At 40.3% G+C, this 25,824-nt stretch overlaps 1 protein-coding gene across 2 annotated transcripts in view; it reads right to left on the bottom strand.

Annotated features, from left to right (window-relative positions):
- The window catches only part of XXYLT1 (xyloside xylosyltransferase 1), a 185,855-nt gene that overhangs the window by 108,454 nt on the left and 51,577 nt on the right, over positions 1–25,824 (bottom strand). The gene's annotated exons all lie outside the window — the stretch shown is intronic.

Raw genomic sequence — 25,824 nt, 5'->3', positions numbered from 1 at the left:
GGAATCAGAGAAGAAAAAGAAATAAAAGGAATCCAAATCGGAAAAGAAGAAGTAAAACTGTCATTGTTTGCAGATGACATGATACTATACATAGAGAATCCTAAAGATGCTACCAGAAAACTACTAGAGCTAATCAATGAATTTGGTAGAGTAGGAGGATACAAAATTAATGCACAGAAATCTCTTGCATTCCTATACACTAATGATGAAAAATCTGAAAGAGAAATTAAGGAAACACTCCCACTTACCATTACAACAAAAAGAATAAAATACCTAGGAATAAACCTACCTAAGGAGACAAAAGACCTGTATGCAGAAAACCATAAGATGCTGATGAAAGAATTTAAAGATGATACAAACAGATGGAGAGATATACCATGTTCTTGGATTGGAAGAATCAACATTGTGAAAATGACTCTACTACCCAAAGCAATCTACAGATTCAATGCAATCCCTATCAAACTACCAATGGCATTTGTCACAGAACTAGAACAAAAAATTTCACAATTTGTATGGAAACACAAAAGACCCCGAATAGCCAAAGCAATCTTGAGAAAGAAAAATGGACCTGGAGGAATCAGGCTCCCTGACTTCAGACTATACTACAAAGGTACAGGAATCAAGACAGTATGATACTGGCACACAAACAGAAATATAGATCAATGGAACAGTATAGAAAGCCCAGAGATAAACCCATGCACCTATGGTCACCTTACCTTTGATAAAGGAGGCAAGAGTATACAAGAGAGGAAAGACAGCCTCTTCAATAAGTGGTGCTGGGAAAACTGGACAGCTACATGTAAAAGAATGAAATTAGAACACTTCCTAATACCATACACAAAAATAAACTCAAAATGGATTAAAGACCTAAATGTAAGGACAGACACTATAAAACTCTTAGAGGAAAACATAGGCAAAACACTCTATGACATAAATCACAGCAAGATCCTTTGTGACCCACCTCCTAGAGAAATGGAAATAAAAATAAAAATAAACAAATGGGACCTAATGAAACTTCAAAGCTTTTGCACAGCAAAGGAAACCGTAAACAAGACGAAAAGACAACCCTCAGAATGGGAGAAAATATTTGCAAACAAAGCAACTGACAAAGGATTAATCTCCAAAATTTACAAGCAGCTCATGCAGCTCAGTATTAAAAAAAACAAACAACCCAATCCAAAAATGGGCAGAAGATCTAAATAGACATTTCTATATACAGATTACCAACAAACACATGAAAGGATGCTCAACATCACTAATCATTAGAGAAATGCAAATCAAAACTACAATGAGGTATCACCTCACACCAGTCAGAATAGCCATCATCAAAAAATCTACAAACAACAAATGCTGGAGAGGGTGTGGAGAAAAGGGAAACCTCTTGCACTGTTGGTGGGAATGTAAATTGATACAGCCACTATGGAGAACAGTATGGAGGTTCCTTAAAAAACTAAAAATAGAACTACCATACAACCCAGCAATCCCACTACTGGGCATATACCCTGAGAAAACCATAATTCAAAAAGATTCATGTACCACAATGTTCATTGCAGCTCTATTTACAATAGCCAGGACATGGAAGCAATCTAAGTGTCCATCGACAGATGAATGGATAGAGAAGATGTGGCACATATATACAATGGAATATTACTCAGCCATGAAACGAAACGAAATTGAGTTATATGTAGTGAGGTGGACAGACCTAGAGTCTGTCATATAGAGTGAAGTAAGTCAGAAAGAGAAAAACAAATACCATATGCTAACACATATATATGGAATCTAAAAAAAAAAAAATGGTTCTGATGAACCTAGGGGCAGGACAGGAATAACAACACAGATGTAGAGAATGGACTTGAGGACATGGGGAAGGGAAGGGTAAGCTGGGACGAAGTGAGAGAGTAACACTTACATATATACACTACCAAATGTGAAATAGATAGCTAGTGGGAAGCAGCTGCATAGCACAGGGAGATCAGTTAGAGGGGTGGGATAGAGAAGGTGGGAGGGAGATGCAGGAGGGAGGGGATATGGGGATATATGTATTCATATGGCTGGTTCACTTCGTTGTCCAGCGGAGACTGCCACAACATTGTAAAGCAATTATACTCCAATAAAGATGTTAAAAAAAAAAAAGAAAATCCTCAAAATGATTCAGAAGAACCCCTCCCCCCAAGAAGCCTGATGAGTCTATCTGATCCAGGTCTATTTACCCAGAAACAAGGTCACTCCCTCTTCAGGTCTCACTGGACAATCAACACAATCCCTCCAACTCCCACACAGCTTGTAAAATTTCCAATATTCAAATTAGCACAGATGCTGTGGGCTGAGAAAATATTCTGGGGAAATTACTAATCCTGAAGGAAGTGTCTATAATTCAGTTAAGGAAAAAAATCTGAAGTTCCCCCCTCATGTCAAATCACTCTCATCTTCACCAAGAAAATGGACTACATTAAAAAGAAGAGTTTTATATATTCCTGTATCTTAAACGATCCCTTCAATTTCATTTTCTCAAATGCTGGGTATTTTATTTGGCTCACTTTACAGGCTGTACACATCAGAAGTCGTAGCAAGGAAGGTTTGGTGTCCCTTCTGGCTACCCTTCCACAAAAGCAGCAACTGCTCCGCAAATGACCTCACTACAGGTAAAGAAAAAGAAGAGAGAAGGGAAAAGGAAAGAAAAAAGGGGGGAAAGGAATGAAAGGACGGGGAGTCCTGGAGTATTGAGAAGAAGGACTGTTCTGAGAAATATAGAATAAGCTGGGTTTTGGAAGGCTCATGGTCTCAGAACTTAGAAGACTAAAGAATGGAAAAAGCAGCTTGGGTGGGGAATGTTCCATCATGATAATGTGACTAGTAGAACACGAAACTCTAAGCACACCTACACGTAACGGGGAGGAATAACAGCCTGGAAGGGACCTTCCCCAGAACCAGCACCGGGAGGAGAGATACACCTGAGCAGAAAGCCAGCCGCTGGTATCTTTGTTTGGGTCCTGCTTCCGGAGGAAAGCTGTGGTCTGGGGGAGTTTTTGATCTGTTTTTGTTTTTTCACTTTGATCTCTGAAGTCCCTTAATGACCATGGGTAATGAGGTCAATTTGTGCTAATTTATAAAAAGCAGCTTTCTGACTTTAGAGCTGTGGCACAAATGACTCTAGCCCTCCGCTCTGAGGTCGTGGAGTTACCGGGATGGGCTGACCTGGTCGGAGAGGCAGGTCCACCTGCCCGCTGGATGCTGAGGGACACAGTGGGGACAGCGGCTTCACTATCTTCTTTCAGGGTCCTCCTGAATGTTGAAAATGAGCCCTGACTCTTATTCCTCTCACAGGGGGCTCATATCCCTACTCTGCACCTGGATACCCACCTCTCCTTTCACAACAAGCCCAGAAGCCCCTCCAGCCCCTCTTCTCTCCTCTCCTCAGTCATTTTCACTCAGATCTGTAACCTCTTTATTTTCCTGTGAAGGCCTTCTCCTCCCTTAGCATCTGAAGACTTCAGACTAGAGCTTTTCCAGCTCCACCATCCCTCTGACACCTGCCCTGAGGGCTAAACTGCCCCCTTACTTAAAAATTCCAAGCCACTTCCCTCCTAAATGCCTGGACTGGCTTCTTCAGCTGCCTTCTGGTACACACTATGTTTCCCTGAACTTGAAAGCCACCGCAGAGCTACTCCCCAGACTATGTCATCCTCCTCTTCAAAACCTTCCAAAGCTGGCTCCTTGACCACATGCCACAAACAGAACTCCTCTTTGGGCTTTGATGTGCTCCATGGGGATCCTCAAATCCAGGCCACTCTCCAGGCCATCCCACAGAAGAATGCATGAAAAAGCACTTAAGTCACTAGTTGAAAATGCAAACCATGTTTCTCCCTTGCTGAAAACTCCATCAATGGTTACAAATCCCACTGTCCCGAGGATAAAGTCCCCAGCTCTCAATCCTGCATGGCCCGGCCCCACCCACCCCTCTAGCCCCGGTCTGCAGTGCCCTGGGCTCCAGCAACACTGGTTAGGCCTCCGTGTTTAGGGCACATCAAACACCTTCCATCCCCAAGGCCTCTATCTCCCTTATACTCTCAGGCTGTACCCCTCCTGCTCTGCTTTCTGGCCCAGCTAAATCCCACCCATCCGTCAGTCTCACCTTAAATGTCACCCTCTCAAGGAAGCCTTTCTAGCACCCCACACACACAAACCCCGAATCCCCACTAACACAGCACCTGCAGCTCCCCTCACTGCCCTTCTCACAACTGCAATTAATTAACCACCTGCTCAATTATCTGATTAATGTCTATCTGCACTGTGCGCTCCATGAGGACAGAGGTCACATCTGTTTTTCTAAACCCTGTACCCCTAGCACTTAGGGCAGGATTTGGCTCACAGCTGGAATTCAATAAATCTTTGCTGAATGAATGAGGGAATGAAGTCTGGTGACAGCTCCTCCATCTACCTGAGTCTGCTTACTGGCAATATTGGCTGAAGATTTGCTTCTGATTCCCCCAAATTCCTCTACTGTGTTCCTTCTTTCGATATCTTCCCCACAGGCATTACCCCATCCAATTTTTTCGGGAAATTTCAAATTATCTATGTAGCACTGTGAGGAACCATAAGAAGACAATCAATCAGACAGGCAATCTCCCCCAATATCTTGACCTAATATTTACTGGTGTGACTTAACTCAAGAGCTGCGGCATATAGAAGGAGAAAGAAATGGGATTCCACCTCTGGAAACTATTCCACTAAGCTTCTGAGATTGTAATTGCACTGCACCCAAACTGAGGTAGAATCCCAGTTGCCTGGAACTTTTCATTTGTAGCCAGAAGTGAATGATGCAGGCTGCATTCTAGTGAACACACTCTTAATATTATGGGAAGACTTGAGGCTAAGGACATGCCTGGACATGATTAACAAAGTTGTGTACTTGTAAATTAGATGAATGCCAGGAAATATTTAAAACTTCCCTATCTTACTAAACACTTCAAAGATACGTCCTTGTTTACTGTCAACCTTTTACCCCCCAATTAAAAAAAGAAAGGGCAAATTCTTTCTCTCTGACAAAGGCCCTACTAAAGAAATTCACTGTGATATTAAATGCATCCAAAGGAAGCGAGTTCAACTAACGCCTCAACTAGTTTCCTTGGCTCTAAATTTAGATGTAAGAATAAACCCCTGTCCTTAGGAAAGGTTTGATTCCAGAGATACCACCTCTAGACAGGAAAAAAGTCTAAAGGACAGAATTAAATTAGCGTACCTCCCAAAGGTATAGTTAACAGAAATAGTCTCTAGCCAGCAAGCCACAAATGTAGGACTTCCCTTTACTCTCTGGGGAAGGAAATCCAGGAAGCAAGACTGAAACAATCCTCTGTGCTGGCTGGAGGAGACTGTGGGGCGGCAGGACCACAGGGACGTGCATTCTAGCAACAGCTATATCTGATCTGCAAACTTTCTTCTGCGGTTTCCTCTCATTTCCTAAGCTGGGCAGGCAGTGAGGTAAGGTATGCTGGCCCCAGGGAACTCTCCAGAAATCCAGATTCCTGCAAAGGCCCCAGTGAGGTGAGCTCTGCCAGGCATTTTCCAGACTAAGGGCCAAAGATGCCTCCTGGGTGCACATGGTCTTTCCAACCTTAGACCCTCAGGAATCTGAGGCCCCGATCACCAGCCAGCACTGGGTGATCATACAGGCCTATCCAGCTCAAGGTTCAACATCCAAACCTGCTTGCTCCCATTTCTATCCATAGTGCACTATCTCAGAACCACAGAATCTTGGGGTTGGAGGGTCAGAATTTCTTCCAATCATTTTACTCCATCAAGCGCTTACTCAAACATTTTGTGATTTAACTTGACGGAGACATCTCAGAGCCAGAAGGTGCAGCCTGCAAGAACAACATCAGACTGGCCTGAGTTCAAGCTCTGCTCTAGCTCTCACCAGATGTGTGATCTTGAGTCACTTCATCTCCGAGCCTTACTTTCCTCACACAATAACAGTCAGCAATAATTATGCTCACATCCATTGAGCACTTACTATGTACTAGTCAGTGTGCTGAGTACTTTACACTGATTAGGTAATTCAAACCACCCGAGAACCTTATGAGTTGAGTACTATGTTATTCCCATTTTACATAAGAAACCAAGATCTAAAACATATGTGACTTGCCCACTATGCTACACAGACAGAGGGGCAACCTCTAGTGATCCAAGCTTAAAAATTAAAAAATTAAATTAAACGAATATATACTGAGCAAAGACATCAGAGGCCACACACTGGAGACGAGACAGATTTCACAGATTTACTCCAGGCAACTACTAAACAAAGAAAAGAACAAATAAATAGAAACAACAACCACTGGGGGAAAATATCAGAAACCAGAGTTGCTACAATAATGATAACATATTATAAAAATGTTAAGTTTTCAAAAAAAATCATGAGACACACAAAGAAACAGAAAAGTGTGACCCATACTAAGGAAATATAGCAGTTAATAGAAACTATTTTTTAATGTACCCAGATGTTGGATTTAGCAGAAAAAAATTCAAAGCATATATTATAAATATGTCCAAAGAACTAAATGAAAACATGTTTAAAGAATTATAAGAAAGTATGATAAGAATGAATCAACAAATAAAGATTTTTAATAAAGATAAAAAAATTTTTAAAAACCAAATGAAAATTCTGGAGTTAAAGAGTTCAATAACTGAAATGAAAAGGTACTAGAGGGGCTCAACATAAGATTCAAGATGGCAAAAGACAGAATCAGTGAACTTGGATATAAAGAAACTGAAATTATCCAATCTGAAGAATAGACAGAAAATATTATAGAAAAATGAACCAGAGCCTCAGGGACCTGTGGGACAACATCAAATATACCATATACATATAATGAGAGTCTCAGAAGGAGTGGGCAAGGGGAGATAGAAGAAAAACTATCTGTAGAAATAATGACTGAAAATTTCCTAAACTTGATGAAAAACATCAATCTACACATGCAAGAAGCTCAAAGAACACCAAGAAGGATAAATACAAGGAATTCTATAACTAGACAAAGCATAATCAAACTCTTCAAAGACAAAGAGAAAATCTTGAAAGCAGTAAAAGAAAAATATCTAGCAAAAGTGAAAACAAGATAAAGCATTGCCAGATAAATAACAACACAGAAACTCATCATTCAGACTAACCATGTAAGTAAGAAATACTAAAAGTCCTTCAGGCTAAAAGGAAATTATGTCAGATGGTAATCTGAATCCACAGGAAGAAATGAAGAGCACCATATTAAAGATGTGTTAATATAAAATATACAAAATTTTTTCTCATTTCTTTTCTTAACTTAAAAAACATAAAATTGTATGAAGCAAAATGATAACATTGTATTGTTGGAATTATAACATATATACATATAATTAATATGGCAATAGTAGCACAAAAGGAGGGAAAGAGAATGCAGCTTCACTGGAGAAAAGTTTGATTTTACAGGAATTAAGTTCCTATTAATCTGAAGTAGATAGTGGTAAGTTAAGATGCACATTGTAAGCCCTAGAGCAACCACTAAGAAAATAACTCAAAAAATACAGTAAAAATATCAACAGAATTGAAATGCTACACTAAAATATTTTTATTTAACATAAAAAGAAGGCAATCACAGAACACAGGTACAAAAAAAGACAGAAGACATACAGAAAACAAACAGCAAAATGGTAAACGTAAACCCAACCACATCAATCAATTATATTGAATATGAATAGTATAAACATCCTAAACAAAGGCAGGAATTGCCAGAATGGATAAAAAGCAAGATCCAAACTATGTGTTGTCAATAAATGACACACGTTAGATTCAAAGACACAAATTGGTTAAAAGTAAAATGGGATGAGCTATACCATGCAAACAATAACCATAAGAAAGCTGGAGTGGCCAAGTTAATAAGAGACAAAATAGACTTTAATGCAAGCATTATTATTAGAGATAAGGAGGAACATTCTAAAATGATAAAAGGGTCAATACATCAGGAAGATGTAACAATTATAACATGCATATGCACCTAAAAACAGATCCCCAAAATACATGAAGCAACAACTAACAGAACTGAAAGGAGAAACAGAGGATTCAACAACTATAGTTGGAAATTTAAATACTCCATTCTTGGTAACTGATAGAAAAGCTACATAGAATATTAGCAAGGATATAGAAGCCTTGAACAATACAATCAACCAACTTCACCTAATTGATATATATAGAACACTCCATCCAGTGATTGCAGAATATACAATGCACAGATTCAGCACACTGAAGTACACATGGAAGATTCCCTGGGATAGATTATATGTTAGTCCATAAAACAAGTCTTAATAAATTTAAAAGGTTTGAAATTCTATCAAGTATGTTCTCTGTTTACGAGTAGAAATCAACAACAGAAAGAACCTGGGAAATCTCCGAATGTTTAGAAATTACACACTTCTAAATAACCCACTGGTCAAAAGAGAAATGACAAAAGAAATCAGAAAACTTTTTCAACTCAGTGAAAATGAAAACACAGCATGTCAAAATATGTGAGATACTGGACTTCCCTGGTGGCGCAGTGGTTAAGAATCCACCTGCCAATGCAGGGGACATGGGTTCGAGCCCTGGTCCGGGAAGATCCCACATGCCATGGAGCAACTAAGCCCGTGCACCACAACTACTGAGCCTGCACTCTAGAGCCCGCGAGCCACAACTACTGAGCCCTCGCACCACAACTACTGAAGCCCGCACGCCTAGAGCCTATGCTCCGCGACAAGAGAAGCCACCTCAGTGAGAAGCCCGCGCACCACAACGAAGAGTAGTCCCCGCTCACTGCAACTAGAGAAAGCCTGCATGCAGCAACAAAGACCCAAGCAGCCAAAATTAAATAACTTAATTAATTAAAAAAATATATATGTGGGATACAGCTAAAGCAATGCTTAGAGAAAAATGTATAGCTTTAAATGCCTGTATCAGAAAAGAAGGATCTCAAACAAATAATCTAATCTTCACCTTAAGAAACAAGAAACAGAAGAACAAACTAAAAACCAAAGCAATCAGAGGAAAGTAAATCAAAAAGAGTAGAGCAGAAATCAACTAAAGAGAAAACAGGAAAACTCTAGAGAAAACAAGAAACAAAAAGTTGGTTCTTTCTAAAGATCAAAAAAATTGACAAATCCTTGACTAGACTGATGAGGGAGAGAGAAAAAATGAAAGAGAGAGAAAGGAGATAAATATTACAAAATGATGAATGAAAGAAGGGACACCATTACCAATCCTACAGAACAACTTTATGCCAACAAATTAGACAGCTTAGATAAAACGGAAATCTATAGAAAGACATAAATTACCAAAACTGACTCAAGAAGAAATAGATGATATGAATAGGTCTATAATAAGAAACTTATTTCACAACTTAAAATCTTCCCACAAAAAAAAAGCACAAGCCCAGATGATTTCACAGGTGAATCCTATCAAATATTTAAAGAAGAAATAGTACCAACCCTTTGCAAAATCTTTCAGAAATTAGGAGAAAGAGACACTTCCCAACTCATTCTATGAGACCAAAAACATCACAAGGGAAGAAAATTTTAATTCTTAACAAAATATTAGTAAACCCTACATACCAACATATAAAAAAGATTATATAGGATAACCAAGTGGGGATTTACACCAGGAATGCAAGGTTGGTGTAACATCCAAAATTAATTAATGCAATACATCATATTGATAGAATAAAGGACAAAACCACTGATCATCTCAAAAGATAAGATAAAAACTCTCAATAAACTGGGAAAATAAGGGAATTTCTTCAACCTGATAAAGGGCATCAATCAGTTTTTTTAAAAACCTATAGGTAACCATAATACATAAATGGTGAGAGACTGAATGCTTTCCTCCTAGGATTGGGAACAGGGCAAGAATGCCTTCTTTTGCCACTTCTATACAATGCTGTACTGGAGGTTCTAGCTAGTGCAATAAGGCAAAAAGATAATATTAAAAATTTTAATCGTCATCATCATCTAATTAATTAAAGGCATCCAGATTGGAAAGGAAGAATTAAGACTGTCTTTATTCACAGATGACATTATCCTGCATGTTAAAAATCCCAAGGAATCCACATAGAAAAACTACTAGAATTGATCACCTCCCAGAGGTCCAACCTCCATATGCTACATTTGGGGATTAGAATTTCAACATATGAATTGTGGGCAGACATAAATATTCAGTCCATTGCACCTAAGAATCTACCCAACAAAAATGAAAACATATGTTCACACAAAACACACACATGAATGTTCATAATAGCATTATTCATAACACAAAATGGAAACAATCCAAATGTCTATCAACTTGTGAATACATGAACAAAATGTAGTATATCAACACAATGGAATACTACTCAACAATTAAAAGGAATGAACTACCAATACATACTACAACATGAACGAACCTCAAAAAGATTATGCTAAGTAAAGAACCCAGATGCAAAAGATAACATATTGTATGATTCCATTCATATGAAATTTTCAAAAAAGGTAAAGTTATAGAGAAAGAAAGAAGATCAGTGATTGCCTATGGCTAAGGGTGGGAGCAGGGATTAACTACAAACAAGCATAAGGTAACTTTTTGGAGTGATGGAAAGGTTCTAAAACTAAATTGCAGTGATAGCTGCATAACTCTAAAACTTAACCGAAATCATTGAACTGTGCATTTACAATGGGTAAAATTTATGGTATGTAAATTGTATCTCAACAAAACTGGGAGGAAAAAAAGACAATGTATGTTTAAAAAAGTTTTTTAACCTTAAAATTTAGCAGCTGCTATTACAATGGTTACTGATGCTATTAAATGTTGTGGTGTTGGGCCTTTCCAAGTGGAAGCCCTCCAGTGATAAACTTTGCTACTGTCTCATGAATATCCTCTTAAATGAATTTAAATAAATCACTTAGAACAGTGCCTGGGTCTTAGTAAGCATTATGTAAATACAGGCATATCTCAGCGATATTGTGGGTTCAGTTCCAGGCCAGTGCAATAAAGCAAATATCACAAAAAAGCAAGCCACATGCGTTTTTTGGTTTTCCAGCACATATAAAAGTTATGTTTACACTATACTACAGTCTATTAAGTATGCAATAGCATTATGTCTTAAAAATATACATACTTTAGTTAAAAAATACTTTATTGCTAAAAAAAACTGAGCCTTCCGCAAGTCATAATCTTTTTGCTGGTGGAGGGTCTAGATAGCTGCTGACTGATCAGGGTGGCTGCGGCAATTTCTTAAAATAAGACAACAATGAAGTTTCCCACACTGACTGACTCTTCCTTTCATGAACAATTTCTCTGGAGCATGCAATGCCATTTGACAGCATTTTACCCACAGTAGTATTTCTTTCAAAATTGGAGTCAATCCTCTCAAACCCTACTGCTGCTTCATCTACTAAGTTGATGTGGTATTCCACACCTTTTGTTGTTATTTCGACAATCTTCACAGCTTCTTTACCAGGAGTAGATTCCATCTCAAGAAACAACTTTCTTATCTAGAAGAAGCAACTCCTCATCTGTTCAAGTTTTATCATAAGATTGCAGCAATTCATTCACATCTTTAGGTTCCACTTCTAATTCTGGTTCTCTGGCTATTTCTACCACATGTGCAGTTACTCCCTCCACTGCAGTCCTGAACCCCTCAAAGTCATCCACAAGGGTTAGAATCAACTTCTTCCCAACTCCTGTTAATGTTGATATTTTGACCTCTTCCCATGATTCATGAATGTTCTTAATTACATCTAGAATGGTAAATCCTTTCCAGAAGGTTTTCAGTTGACTTTTCCCTGATCCATCAAAGGAATCACTATCTATGGCAGCTATAGCCTTACAAAATGTCTTTCCTTTTTTTAAAAATTGAAGTATAGTTGATTGACAATGTTGTGTTAGTTGCAGGTGTACGGCAAAGTGATACAGATATATATATATATATATATATATATATATATATATATATATATATATATATATATATGTATTTATATTTGTATATATTCTTTTTCAGAGTCTTTTCCCTTATGGGTTATTATAAAATATCGAGTATAGTTCCCTGTGCTATGTAGTAGGTCCTTGTTGGTTATCTATTTTATATATAGCAGTGTGCATATATTAATCCCAAACTCCTTATTTATCCCTCCCCCTTTACCCTTTGGTAACCATAAGTTTGTTTTCTATGTGTGTGAGTCTGTTCCTATTTCGTAGATAAGTTCATTTGTGTCATGTTTTAGATTGCACATATAAGCGATATCATGTGATATTTGTCGTTCTCTGTCTGACTTACTTCACTTAGTATGATAATCTCTATCTTAAGTCTTTTTTTTTAACATCTTTATTGGAGTATAATTGCTTTACAATGGTATGTTAGTTTCTGCTTTATAACAAAGTGAATCAGTTATACATATACATATATCCCCATATCTCTTCCCTCTTGAGTCTCTCTCCCACCCTCCCTATTCCACCCCTCTAGGTGGTCATAAAGCACGGAGCTGATCTCCCTGTGCTATGCGGCTGCTTCCCACTAGCTATCTATTTTACATTTGGTAGTGTATATATGTCCATGCCACTCTCTCACTTTGTCCCAGCTTACCCTTCCCCCTCCCCATGTCCTCAAGTCCATTCTCTAGTAGGTCTGCGTTTTTATTCCCATCTTGCCCCTAGGTTCTTCATGACCATTTTTTTTTTTTAGATTCCATATATATGTGTTAGCATATGGTATTTGTTTTTCTCTTTCTGACTTACTTCACTCTGTATGACAGACTCTAGGTCCATCCACCTCACTACAAATAACTCAATTTCGTTTCTTTTTATGGCTGAGTAATATTCCATTGTATATATGTGCCACATCTTCTTTATCCATTCATCTGTCGATGGACACTTAGGTTGCTTCCATGTCCTGGCTATTGTAAATAGAGCTGCAATGAACATTGTGGTACATGACTCTTTTTGAATTATGGTTTTCTCAGGGTATATGCCCAGTAGTGGGATTGCTGGGTCACATGGTAGTTCTATTTTTAGTTTCTTAAGGAACCTCCATACTGTTCTCCATAGTGGCTGTATCAATTTACATTCCCACCAACAGTGCAAGAGGGTTCCCTTTTCTCCACACCCTCTCCAGCATTTATTGTTTGTAGATTTTTTCATGAAGGCCATTCTGACCGGTGTGAGATGATACCTCATTGTAGTTTTGATTTGCATTTCTCTAATGATTAATGATGTTGAGCATTCTTTCATGTGTTTGTTGGCAATCTGTATATCTTCTTTGGAGAAATGTCTATTTAGGTCTTCTGCCCATTTTTGGATTGGGTTGTTTGTTTTTTTGATATTGAGCTGCATAAGCTGCTTGTAAATTTTGGAGATTAATCCTCTGTCAGTTGCTTCATTTGCAAATATTTTCTCCCATTCTGAGGGTTGTCTTTTCGTCTTGTTTATGGTTTCCTTTGCTGTGCAAAAGCTCTTAAGTCTTTCTTAAATAATAAGACTTGAAGGTCAAAATTACTCCTGATCCATGGGCTACAGAGCAGATGTTGTGTTAGCAGGCATGAAAACAACATTAGTCTCATAGTACATCTCCATCAAAGCTCTTCGATGAACAGGTGCATTTTCAAGGAGCAGTAATATATTTCTTTTAATATATAAATTTATTTATTTATTTATTTTTGGCTGTGTTGGGTCTTTGTTGCAGTGTGTGGTCTTCTCATGGCGGGCTTTTCTTATTGAGCACGGGCTCTAGGCGTGCAGGCTTCAGCAGCTGTGGCATGAAGCTCAGTAGTCGTGGCTCATGGGCTCTACAGCACAGGCTCAGTAGTTGTGGCCCATGGGCTTAGTTGCCCTGCATCATGTGGGATCTTCCTGGACCAGGGCTTGAACCTGTGTCCCATGCTTTGGCAGGCAGATTCAACCATTGCACCACCAGGGAAGCCCAACAGTAATATTTTGAAAGGGATCCTTTTGTCTGAGGAGTAGGTCTCAATGGTGTGCTTAAAATGTTCTGTAAACCATGTTATAAACAGATGTGCTGTCACTGAGGCTTTATTGTTCCATTTCTAGAACACAGGCAGAGTAGATTTAGCATAATTCTTAAGGGCCCTAGGATTTTCAATATTAAACGAGCATTGCCTTCAATTTAAAGTCACCAGCTGCATGAGCCCCTAACAAGGAAGTCAGCCTGTCTTCTGAAGCTTTGAAGCCAGACATTGATTTCTCCTCTCCAGCTATGAAAGTGCTAGATAGCATCTACTTCCAATATAAGGCCGTTTCATCTACATGGAAAATCTGCTGTTTAGTATAGCCACCTTCATTAGTTATCTTAGCTAGATCTTCTGGATAACTTGCTGCAGCTTGTACTTCAGCACTTGCTGTTTCACCTTGTACTTTTACGTTACGGAGATGTCTTCTTTCCAAAAACCTCATGAACCAGCCTCTGCTAGCTTCGAACTTTTTTTCTGCAGCTTCCTCACCTCTCTCAGCCTTTATAGAACTGAAGAGAGTTCGAGTCTTGCTCTGGATTATGCTTTGGCTTGGAATATGTGGCTGATTTGATCTTCTATGAAGACCACTAAAACTTTCTCCGTATCAGCAATAAGGCTGTTTCACTTTCTTATCATTCTTGTGTTCACTGGAGCGGCACTTTTAATTTCCTTCAAGAGCCTTTCCTTTGCAATCACAACTTGGCTAACTGGTGTAAGAGGCCTAGCTTTCATCATATCCTGGCTTTCACCATGTCTTCTTCACTAAATTTAATCATTTCTAGCTTTGAAAGTAAAATGTGTGACTCTTCCTTTCACCTGAACGCTTAGAGGCCATTGTAGGGTTATTATTTGGCCTAAATTCAATATCGTTGTCTCAGGGACAGAGAGGCCCGAGGAGAGGGAGAGAGACAGGAAAACGGTCAGTGAAGCAGTCAAAATGCATAGAAAATTTATCAAGTACACCATCTTATACGGGTGTGGTTCATGGTGCCCCAAAACAACTACAATAGTAACATGGAAGATAGCTGATCACAGATCACCATACCAAAATGTGACACAGAGACATGAAGTGAGCAAATGCTGTTGGAAAAATGGTGCCAATAGACTTGTAGGATGTAGGGTTGCCACAGGCCTTCAATTTGTAAAAAACCAAAAAACAGAAAACAGAAAAAAAAAAAATGCAGCATCTGCAAAGCACAATAAAGCAAAGTGCAATAAAACAAGTTAGGTCTATATTCACTACAGTTTACCCTTGAACAACACAGGTTTGAACTGTGCAATTGCACTTACATGCAGTTTTTCAATAAATACGTACTACAGCACTACATGATCTGAGGTTGGTTGAATCCGCAGAAGTGGAACCACAGATATGGCGGGGTTACTATAAAGTTATAGCAGATTTTCAACTGCTTGGAGGGTTGGTGCCCCTAACCTCTGCATTATTCAAGGGTCAACTATATTATCATTATTATTATTATCATCCTCAATGTCCTTATTATTAATGTGACAGGCATGCCTTGAAGTGCTCTGAGAAGGTGATCCTGAGCCCTCCAGGGGTGGCCATTGTGGACTCCCTCCTCAGAGGCTCTAGGGCAGCCAGAATTGTTCCTAAAAGGAGTCCCACTGAAAAGTGGCCACATTTCTTCCATTGGATAGAGCCTCTTTTAGCCTTAAAAAAAAAAAAAAAAGTCATCTGTTTCTTATTTGTTCCTTTGTTCTTGGAACCATTCAGATGCCTGAGGAAAGGCCACTCCTAGTGTATTGTAAAAGAAAAAGATCCAGGAATGACAAGCCTTTGTGTCCCATTTGCTCAGCTCTTAAAGCACCCCCTTCTGCCCACCCCACCAACTCGGCTCACAGAGCTCTCTGGAACAGCTCTGAGGGGCAGGGCAGTGCTGTACTGGGAGCCCTGCCTTCCCTGCACCCCAGCTGAGCCCCTCCTGGCAGGCCCAGCCCCTCCGGGGGCAGGATTTCAGCAATCCCAGCCACAGCTGCAGGCTTTCGGCTCGGTAAGCCATCCAGGGTGCTTCAGTGAGCCTGAGACTTGCCCTGACCTCCAAGCCACAGTCCCTTTTCCTCCTCACTGGAGGTGACCCAGTGTGTGTCTGGGATTCTGTCTCAGCTTCCTTGCCTAGCACTGCTGTTCCTCCCGGCCCGAGGCCACAGCCTGCTTTCCCAGATCACCTACAACCTCCTTTCTTCAGAAAGCTGAACCCCATCCCCTGTACAAGGGCCTTGGCCAAGAAGTACCCTAAACGTCGGCCTCTCAAAACACCCGGTAGGTTGCCATGCCCTCTAGAGCAGCGCTGTCTAATAGAAATTTCTACAATGATGGAAATGTTCCATATCTGTGCTGTTCAATGCAGTACCTACTTATCACAGTTGGCTATTAAGCACATCAAATATGACTAGTGTGACAAGGAACTGAATTTTTAACTTCATTTACTTTTAATTAATTTAAATTTAAGTAGCCACATGTGTCCAGTGGCTACTGATTCAGACAGCACAGCTCTAGATACTGAACACGGGCCTAGCAATCCCCTTGGGTGCTCCCTAACCTCATCCACTGACCCTGCCCCATTCCCCCACAGCACACACCGGCCCTGGCTTCCTCTGCACCCCTTCCAGCATTATCACAGGACCAGCGACCCAGACATACACAGATACTCCCCCGGGGCAACAGGTGTGCTCACGGGGGTCTGAGGACTGTTCCTTTAGTATTTCAGCAACACATTTTAGGAGGAGAAAACACACACAGAGGGAGAGACCACACAGATGAGTCAGACCCGTGATGCAAACAGGAAGGATGGATGAGGCCCCTGCTTTCTCTTTTGAAATCTGAATAAATAATGTGCCTGGAATTTTGTCATAATTTCACTATTATACTAAGAGTTGGGGACCAGATTATGTAAAACAAAATTTAAGAGTCACATCAGACAGGAAAAAGAGATTATTATAAAATGCGTTGCAGGAACTAAAATACCAATGTAATGAATAATATTAGAATGAGATAAGACTAAGTCAACTATAATTTCAAGTCCTTAATTGTCTTTTCATGCAAATTTTTTAAAAAGTAGCAGGTTTCAAGACAGGCAGAGCAACTAGAAGAAGGAAAATCCTTTGTTTTGCGAGTGATATGTCCTTTTAAAAAGCCAGTGTTGGTCAATTATCTCACAGCATAACCACCTTGGATTGAAAAAAATCAATATGCATCGAGGCAATTATTTTCTGCACCTCCTGCTACTGAACTGGCAATGAGTTTTCATGGCTCAATTAGTTTTTAGCTTAAAACAATAGCAGCCAGTCTCTATTTCTATCTGAGATATTTACAGCAAAAATGGAATGCTATTACAAACTGTTTTAGGGAAAAGACAGACTGAGAGTCAAATATTAGTGGTAAAATATTAAAATGTTTTAATCCTTTGGTTCAGTAATCTTACTGTGATGATTTATGAAATAATATTCGAAAAGAAAAACTATATACCTGAAGATGTTCACAAGCATCATAATCTAAAATGGCAAAAACTGAAACAATCTAAATAAATTAAATGTCCTATAAAAAGGGACATGATTAAATATCCACTTCACTCAGGCTCACACTTGTCCATGATCCAGTGAGACTGCTCGTCAAGGTCACAGATGACATCCACGTTGCTAAATCCAGCCCTCATTGTACTAACCAGTCATCAGCATTCAACACAAGTGATCACTCTCCCTCTCTAGAAATGCTCTGATCATTTGGCCTCACACATTTCCCTAACCCAGACCAGGAACTTATAGAAAAGCAAACCCAGAGGCTTCCCGGCAAGGACCTACAGGCTCAAAACTGGGGGGAAGCTTAACACTGGCCCCACCCACTCATTACCTTCCATTCAAGTTGGAGACAGAAGCCAACCTGGGCTGCACCTGGCTCCAGGGCTAACCACAGGCTTCACCCTCAGCTCTCCCTTATCCATAAGGTCACACTAGCCAAACTGAGATGAATTCATGATGGCAGGTAATCCAATAACTGTTCAGCTGGGGCTTGGAGATAGAAAGTGTATGTCAGGTTCACCCAGTTCTGTCTGACTTGGATTATAAAAACTAAGTTGCATTTCCTGACTGTGGAGTAATTATTGGGGAAAACATCCCAGAAGTATGCTTCACAAGGGAGGGATGCAAACTAAGGAGGTCATAATTGGCACAGCTGATTCATATAAAGGATGAGTAACTCTAAGTAGGAAATAGGCTCCTAGAAAGGAGTCATACAATGTAGAACATCTCCTCTCACTCCCCCCGGAGTTTTAGAAAAGAGCCAATCAAGAGCAAGCTGCCCAGGCATTTCATCCTGGGGAAGGCCAAGTGCCTGAAGAAGGAGTCCTAGGACTCCTTGATAACCTTTACTTACTCCATAGTAAGTAAAGGTTATCAAGTACAGAGACTCCAGGGCCTGGGTGTCCTGAGAGCCAGGCTGTAGGGATGTCCCAACCGAAGCCACACGAACAAGAGCAGCAACGGTGAGCACCCATATAACACTTGTTGTGCGCCCCGTATCATCCAAGCACGGTAAATATATTAACTCAATCGTCTTCAAAGCAGATACTATTATTTTCATAACTAAGTGGCAGAGCTGCCTTTAAATCCAGGCAGTGTTGTTCCAGTGCTCTTAACCATTATGTAACACATAACAAAACCTTTAACACAAACACCCCAGTCATCAGAGGAAAGTTCCATGGTGTTCGCAAGGCCAGGGCGCCCACAGTTCTTGATACCCAATTTGGGAAGTGACTCTTCTGTCACAGGGAGCAAAACACTCCCTCCACTCCCCACAGAGAACATTGATCACTACAGAAAATTCAGATAAAAGCCGCAGAGTCCTCAGATGGGAGCACAAACACCAGTTCTCGAGTTAATAAGTAAATATTGATAGGCATTTTGCCAAGCACACTGGAAAAAATAAAACTCTATAAAAATCAACTGATAGAGGCTGCTGCTTGGAAATAAATTTTTTAAAATAGATTTATTTGTTTGTCTATTTATTTGTGGTTGCGTTGGGTCTTCGTTGATGCGCGCGGGCTTTCTCTAGTTGCGGTGAGCGGGGACTACTCTTCGTTGCAGTGCACGGGCTTCTCATTGCGGTGGCTTCTTTTGTTGTGGAGCATGGGCTCTAGGCGTGCAGGCTTCAGTAGTTGTGGCACGTGGGCTCAGTAGCTGTGGCTCACGGGCTCTAGAGCGCAGGCTCAGTAGTTGTGGCACACAGGCTTAGTTGCTCCGCAGCATGTGGGATCTTCCCAGACCAGGGCTTGAACCTGTGTCCCCTGCATTGGCAGGCGGATTCTCAACCACTGAGCCACCAGGGAAGTCCCGGAAATAAATTTTGATCAGTTGCATTACCAGGGATGGAAATTAATCTGCAACGTGAATGAAGAGTTGGGATATGTGGGTGCTGCCCTTGGGCCCGGGCACCGGTGTGGGAGCGGAACAAGGGCCCACGAAGAGGCCCCACTGGCGGGACCAGAGGCAGAATCCAGATCAAACATCCACAGTCTGTTCCCTTAGCCACTGGCTCAGGGGTCCCATCACGACCTTGGGAGAGAGGAAGTGGGATTTTATCCAAAGCCCCTCAAAATATAACCTCTGTGGCTCTGTATACCTATGGATAGAACTAATCATTTCCAACAGATCTTGTTGCCACCTTCATAAAGGTCCGAGCTCAAGGGCCTCTCCAGGGGTTATCATCCACCTGTCTCCCATGAGGACTCGAGGTGTCCCCTGGAAGATGGACATCCTGGCAAAGCTCAGGTTGCAGACACCCCCAGCCCCATGACACACTCATGTTGGATGTTAGATAAGTCCTTGCCCTTCTGTGTTCACTGAAAATGAGAGAATTGGACTTATCGACCATGAAGGTGTTTCCCAAACTAGTGTTTGAGGAACAGTGGCCTGAAAGCCATTTAGGATGATGTGGAAAGAAGTGTTCCATGAGTGAATCAATCTGGGAAATGCCGCTTAATCAAAGTTAAATAGATTTCCTTGTTGCTGTTCTCCAACTCTCCAGTATGATGAAGCACACTATCAATCTCCAAGGAGGGAATGAATGCTGTGTTTCCACATATTTTTCCATCACTGCTTTTCACATTTCCTATAACAGTCTTCCCTGGAGCATGCAGTTTAGGGAATGCTGCTCTACAAGATTTTTTTCAGATCCAGTGCTCTGGAAGACCATGGAGCAGCCAGGGTAGCAGCCCAGGGCTGGAGTCATTATGCCTGGGCTTGAACTCCAGCTCCAACCCAGCCAGCTGGGTAACACTGGCCATGTTACTTAACCTGCTTTCTTAGCCGTAAAATGGGATAAATGACCCATTCCCAAGGGTGGATCACGTGAGATAAGTCATCAAAGTGCATAGCACGGTTCACTGGAAGCAGTAGTGGAAACAGTGGTAGTGGAATTCTATTAACTCCTTTGGAATCAAGCCTGGAAAATGCTTTTCCCAGTGCTTACCAAGAGACGTGCACCAGGACACAGAACTTGCCTTTTGTCCTTACAACGTGGCTCCCCGCAAGTAAGAGTTTTTTGTTTTTTGTTTTTAACATTTTTATTGGAGTATAATTGCTTTACAATGTTGTTAGTTTCTGCTGTATAACAAAGTGAATCATCTGTATGTATACGTATATCCCCATAACCCCTCCCTCTCGTGTTTCCCTCCCACCCTCCCTATCCCACCCCTCTAGGAGGTCACAAAGCACCAAGCTGATCTCCCTGTGCTATGCGGCTGCTTCCCCCTAGCTATCTATTTTACATTTGGTAGTGTATATATGTCAACGCTACTCTCTCACCTCGTCCCAATTTACCATTCCTCCTCCCCGTGTCCTCAAGTCCATTCTCTACATCTGTGTCTTTATTCTTGTCCTGCCCATAGGTTCATCAGAACCATTTGTTTTTTAGATTTCATATACATGTGTTAGCATACGGTATTTGTTTTTCTCTTTCTTACTTCACTCTGTATGACAAACTCTAGGTCCATCCACCTCACTACAAATAACTCAATTTCGTTTCTTTTTATGGCTGAGTAATATTCCATTGTATATGTGCCACATCTTCTTTTTCCATTCATCTGTCAATGGACACTTAGGTTGCTTCCATGTCCTGGCTATTGTAAATAGTGCTGCAATGAACATTGTGGAACATGTCTCGTTTTGACAGGGTATATGCCCAGTAGTGGGATTGCTGGGTCACACGGTAGTTCTATTTTTAGTTTTTTAAGGAACGTCCATACTGTTCTCCATAGTGGCTGTATCAATTTACATTCCCACCAACAGGCAAGAGGGTTCCCTTTTCTCCACACCCTCTCTAGCACTTACTGTTCGTAGATTTTTTGATGATGGCCATTCTGGCCCGTGTGAGGTGATACCTCATTATAGCTTTGATTTGAATTTCTCTAATGGTTAGTGAGGCTTAGCATCCTTTCATGTGTTTGTTGGCAATCTGTATATCTTCTTTGGAGAAATGTCTATTTAGATCTTCTGCCCTTTTTTGGATTGGATTTTTTTTTTTTTTTTGATATTGAGCTGCATGAGCTCCTTGTATATTTTGGAGATTAATCCTTTGTCAGTTGCATCGTTTGCAAATATTTTCTACCATTCTGAGGGTGGTCTTTCGTCTTGTTTATGGTTTCCTTTGCTGTGCAAAAGCTTTCAACTTTCATTAGGTCCCATTTGTTTATTTTTGTTTTTATTTCCATTTCACTAGGAGGTGGGTCAAAAAGGATCTTGCTGTGATTTATGTCAAAGAGTGTTCTTCCTATGTTTTCCTCTAAGAGTTTTATAGTGTCTGTCCTGACATTTAGGTCTTTAATCCATTTTGAGTTTATTTTTGTGTATGGTATTAGGAAATGTTCTAATTTCATTCTTTTACATGTAGCTGTCCAGTTTTCCCAGCACCACTTATTGAAGAGGTTGGTTTTTTCTCCATTGTATATTCTTGCCTCCTTTATGAAAGATAAGGTGACCATAGGTGCATGGATTTATCTGTGGGCTTTCTATCCTGTTCCATTGATCTATATTTCTGTTTGTGTGCCAGTACCATATTGTCTTGATTCTAGTAGCTTTGTAGTATACTCTGAAGTCAGGGAGCCTGATTCCTCCAGCTCCATTTTTCTTCCTCAAGATTGCTTTGGCTATTTGGGGTCTTTTGTGTTTCCATACAAATTGTGCAATTTTTTGTTCTAGTTCTGTGAAAAATGCCAGTGGTAGTTTGATAGGGATTGCATTGAATCTGTAGATTGCTTTGGGTAGTAGAGTCATTTTCACAATGTTGATTCTTCCAATCCAAGAACATGGTATATCTCTCCATCTGTTTGTATCATCTTTAAATTCTTTCATCAGCATCTTATGGTTTTCTGCATACAGGTCTTTCGTCTCCTGAGGTAGGTTTATTCCTAGGTATTTTATTCTTTTTGTTGTAATGGTAAATGGGAGTGTTTCCATAATTTCTCTTTCAGATTTTTTGTCATTAGTGTATAGGAATGCAAGAGATTTCTGTGCATTAATTTTGTATCCTGCTACTCTACCAAATTCATTGATTAGCTCTAGTAGTTTTCTGGTAGCATCTTTAGGATTCTCTATGTACAGGTATAGTATCCTGTCATCTGCAAAGTGACAGTTTTACTTCTTCTTTTCCAATTTAGATTCCTTTTATTTCTTTTTCTTCTCTGATTGCTGCGGCTAAAACTTCCAAAACTATGTTGAATAACAGTGGTGAGAGTAGGCAACCTTGTCTTGTTCCTGATTTTAGAGGAAATGGTATCAGTTTTTCACCACTGAGAACGATGTTGGCTATGGGTTTGTCATATATGGCCTTTATTATGTTGAGGTAAGTTCCCTCTATGCCTACTTTCTGGAGGGTTTTTATCATAAATGGGTGTTGAATTTTGTCGAAAGCATTTTCTGCATCTATTGAGATGATCATATGGTTTTTATCCTTCAGTTTGTTAATATGGTATATCAAATTGATTGATTTGCATATATTGAAGAATCCTTGCATTCCTGGGATAAACCCCACTTGGTCATGCTGTATGATCCTTTTAATGTGCTGTTGGATTCTGTTTGCTAGTATTTTGTTGAGGATTTTTGCATCTATGTTCATCAGTGATATTGGCCTGTAGTTTTCTTTTTTTGTGACATCTTTGTCTGGTTTTGGTATCAGGGTGATGGTGGTCTCGTAGAATGAGTTTGGGAGTGTTCCTCCCTCTGTTATATTTTGGAAGAGTTTGAGAAGGATAGGTGTTAGGTCTTCTCTAAATGTTTGATAGAATTCGCCTGTGAAGCCATCTGGTCCTGGGCTTTTGTTTGCTGGAAGATTTTTAATCACAGTTTCCCAAGTAAGAGCTTTGGTGACCACTGCTCACTGACCTACAGTCAATTGACTCATGTGAACCCTCTCCTGGACTCTGTAGGGCAGATCCATGACTACACTGTGACGTGAAGTAAACCTAGAAATATCTGTTTAGACTGGGCTGGGAAGAGGGGGTCAAACAACCTTGTCCTATTCTGACTTCATCAGCCACTCGTTTAAGGATAAAAGTCACTTGGTGGAAAGAGCCCTGGACCACAAGAAGGAAATCTGGGTTCCCATCCCTGGTCCAATATGAGCCCCAGGGTCTAATGTGCTCTTGTGCTCCACCACTAGCCACCTCTCTGGACCTCAGTCTCCCCATCAGTAATATTTAGGGATGAAGTGAAGATAGGTTCTCAATTGGAGATGAACATTAGACTTATTCAGGGCACTCTCTGGAAGTAATCCTGTCTAGATCCAACCCCAGACCTACTGAGTCAAAAATCTCTATTTTCACTGCATATAAAAATCACCTCAATTTTTTAAAAAAAATCTCTGAGTGCTGGAACCCAGGCAAAGTATTTTGAAAAAACTCCCTGGGTGATTCCGATCCAAAAAACTTGCCTGGATGATTACAAGCATCCCTTCCAGCATCTTATAAAAGGCCACCCGACTTCTGGGTTCCTCTATGAAGAAGGTGTCAAACATACTGCCTTTCAAATCATTGGCTGGACGAGGTCAGGATTGTTGGGAAGGGTCCTCAGTTCCTGCAGAGAGGTGCTCTGTATATCCTGGGAAGCCCAGCACACACTTTTACCCAGCTGCTTCTGGGACATTCCATACAGCTACCTATCTCTGCAAGTCCAGCTGAACTCTCTGCCTTTAAGCCATCCTAACACTCTCTCAAACCATGTGCCAAAAAAAGCAAGCACCAACTATCCCAGATCCTCCTCCCCAACTCTATACTCACTTCATCCCAAGTCTTGTCTTGGTGCTGTTCCTTGTTGATGATCCCATTTCTGCCCTTCTGGACTCCGAATCTGTACTGGAGTCTCAGGCTTCCCTTCCACAAAGACCCTTGCTTGGGTTCACTCCACTGGCTTGTCACACTTTGGGCTATCTCAGGTAGAACACCTATCCTGGCTGGCCCCATACACATCCCAGGGACCATCTAAAGCTCACAGAACCTGACTGGCCAAGGGATAAAGGCATCATAACCTGAGGCCCAGAGGGACCCAAAGCCTTGGCATTCTGTTTAATTCTGAGTTTGGGTCTTAGCCACCTCTCTGCTCCTCTCTTCCATCTGCACAGGTAACTGAGCATTGGATGAGGCCAATTTCATACTTGGAACAAGTTTCTGGAGCGTTGAATCTCACTCTGTTCCAGTCATCAGCACAAAGGGCTATAGAGAGACATAATAACGTGAAAACAAAAGAAATAAATGTAAGTGTTTAGAACTAATCCTAAAATCAACACACAATGGAATAGAGCAGAGATTGCAATGTAACCTTAAGGAGACCAACTAGGTCCCTGGCCAGGAAAATTGGCAGTAACCTGATAGAATACATTAATAAGTCTTAAAATATAAGCTGTCAATCAAAAGACTGAGAATCTCAGAAGCGAATGTGACAGCGCCCATGTGAGCCCTGTTTTGGGAGGAGGAAACCACAGGCATGGGCTTTAGAGCACATGGTTTCACTGCCCACCATCCCGTCCATCTTCCCTTAAATTTCTATGTACACACTCCTATATGTATAGCCTGACAAGTCTACCGGCAGCCCCAAAGATGAAAACCTAGGAATCCTGAGAACACTGTCGATTTGGCGTCCACAAGCCCAAGCTAAAAGGATATCCTCAGACTATCAGCTCCCTAGCTTCTAAACTTCTGTATCCAGAGTCACTCACTTGAGTCACCTCGAAAGAAGAGTTGCTTTAGATGAATTCAGAGAAGAAAGTAGGCCAGAACAATTCTTAAGGATAATAATAGTTCATTTATCTATTAACACTACAATTTACAGACTGCTTCATCAGAAATCATGAAATAATGTTTTTTATAATCTTGAAGTGAAGAAGACTTTTCTAGGTGGGACACAAAATCTAAGTCACAAAGGACTGACACATCTGAGAACACAAATATTTTTAGACTTCATGGGGGAAAAAAGAGTCAAAATGTAACGAACTATAAAAAAAATATTTTCAATGTATATCAGGGACAAAGAAAAAACCCTAATTTCCTTAATAAATAAAGAGCTCCTTGAAATCAGTAAAGAAAAAGTCAACAACTCAACAGAAAAATGGGCTAAGGATATAAATAGTTCCAAGAAAAGTAAATGCAGTGGTTCTTACCATATTAAAGGAGATCCAATTTCACTCAAAATAAGAGCAAGAAAAATTAATATTCCATTAGATACAATTTTTCACCTATAAAATTGGCAAAGATCAAATAGTTTGCTTACATTCTGAGTTGGGTATGGGGAAACAGACAATCTCATTCATGCTGGTGGATTTAGAAATTGATA

The sequence above is a fragment of the Balaenoptera borealis genome (assembly GCF_965194805.1).
Source record: "Balaenoptera borealis genome assembly, chromosome: 5".
In the NCBI taxonomy this organism is placed as follows: domain Eukaryota; kingdom Metazoa; phylum Chordata; class Mammalia; order Artiodactyla; family Balaenopteridae; genus Balaenoptera; species Balaenoptera borealis.
The sequence above is the reverse complement of the archived record's forward strand: the minus strand, read 5'-3'. Positions and strand labels throughout refer to the sequence as shown.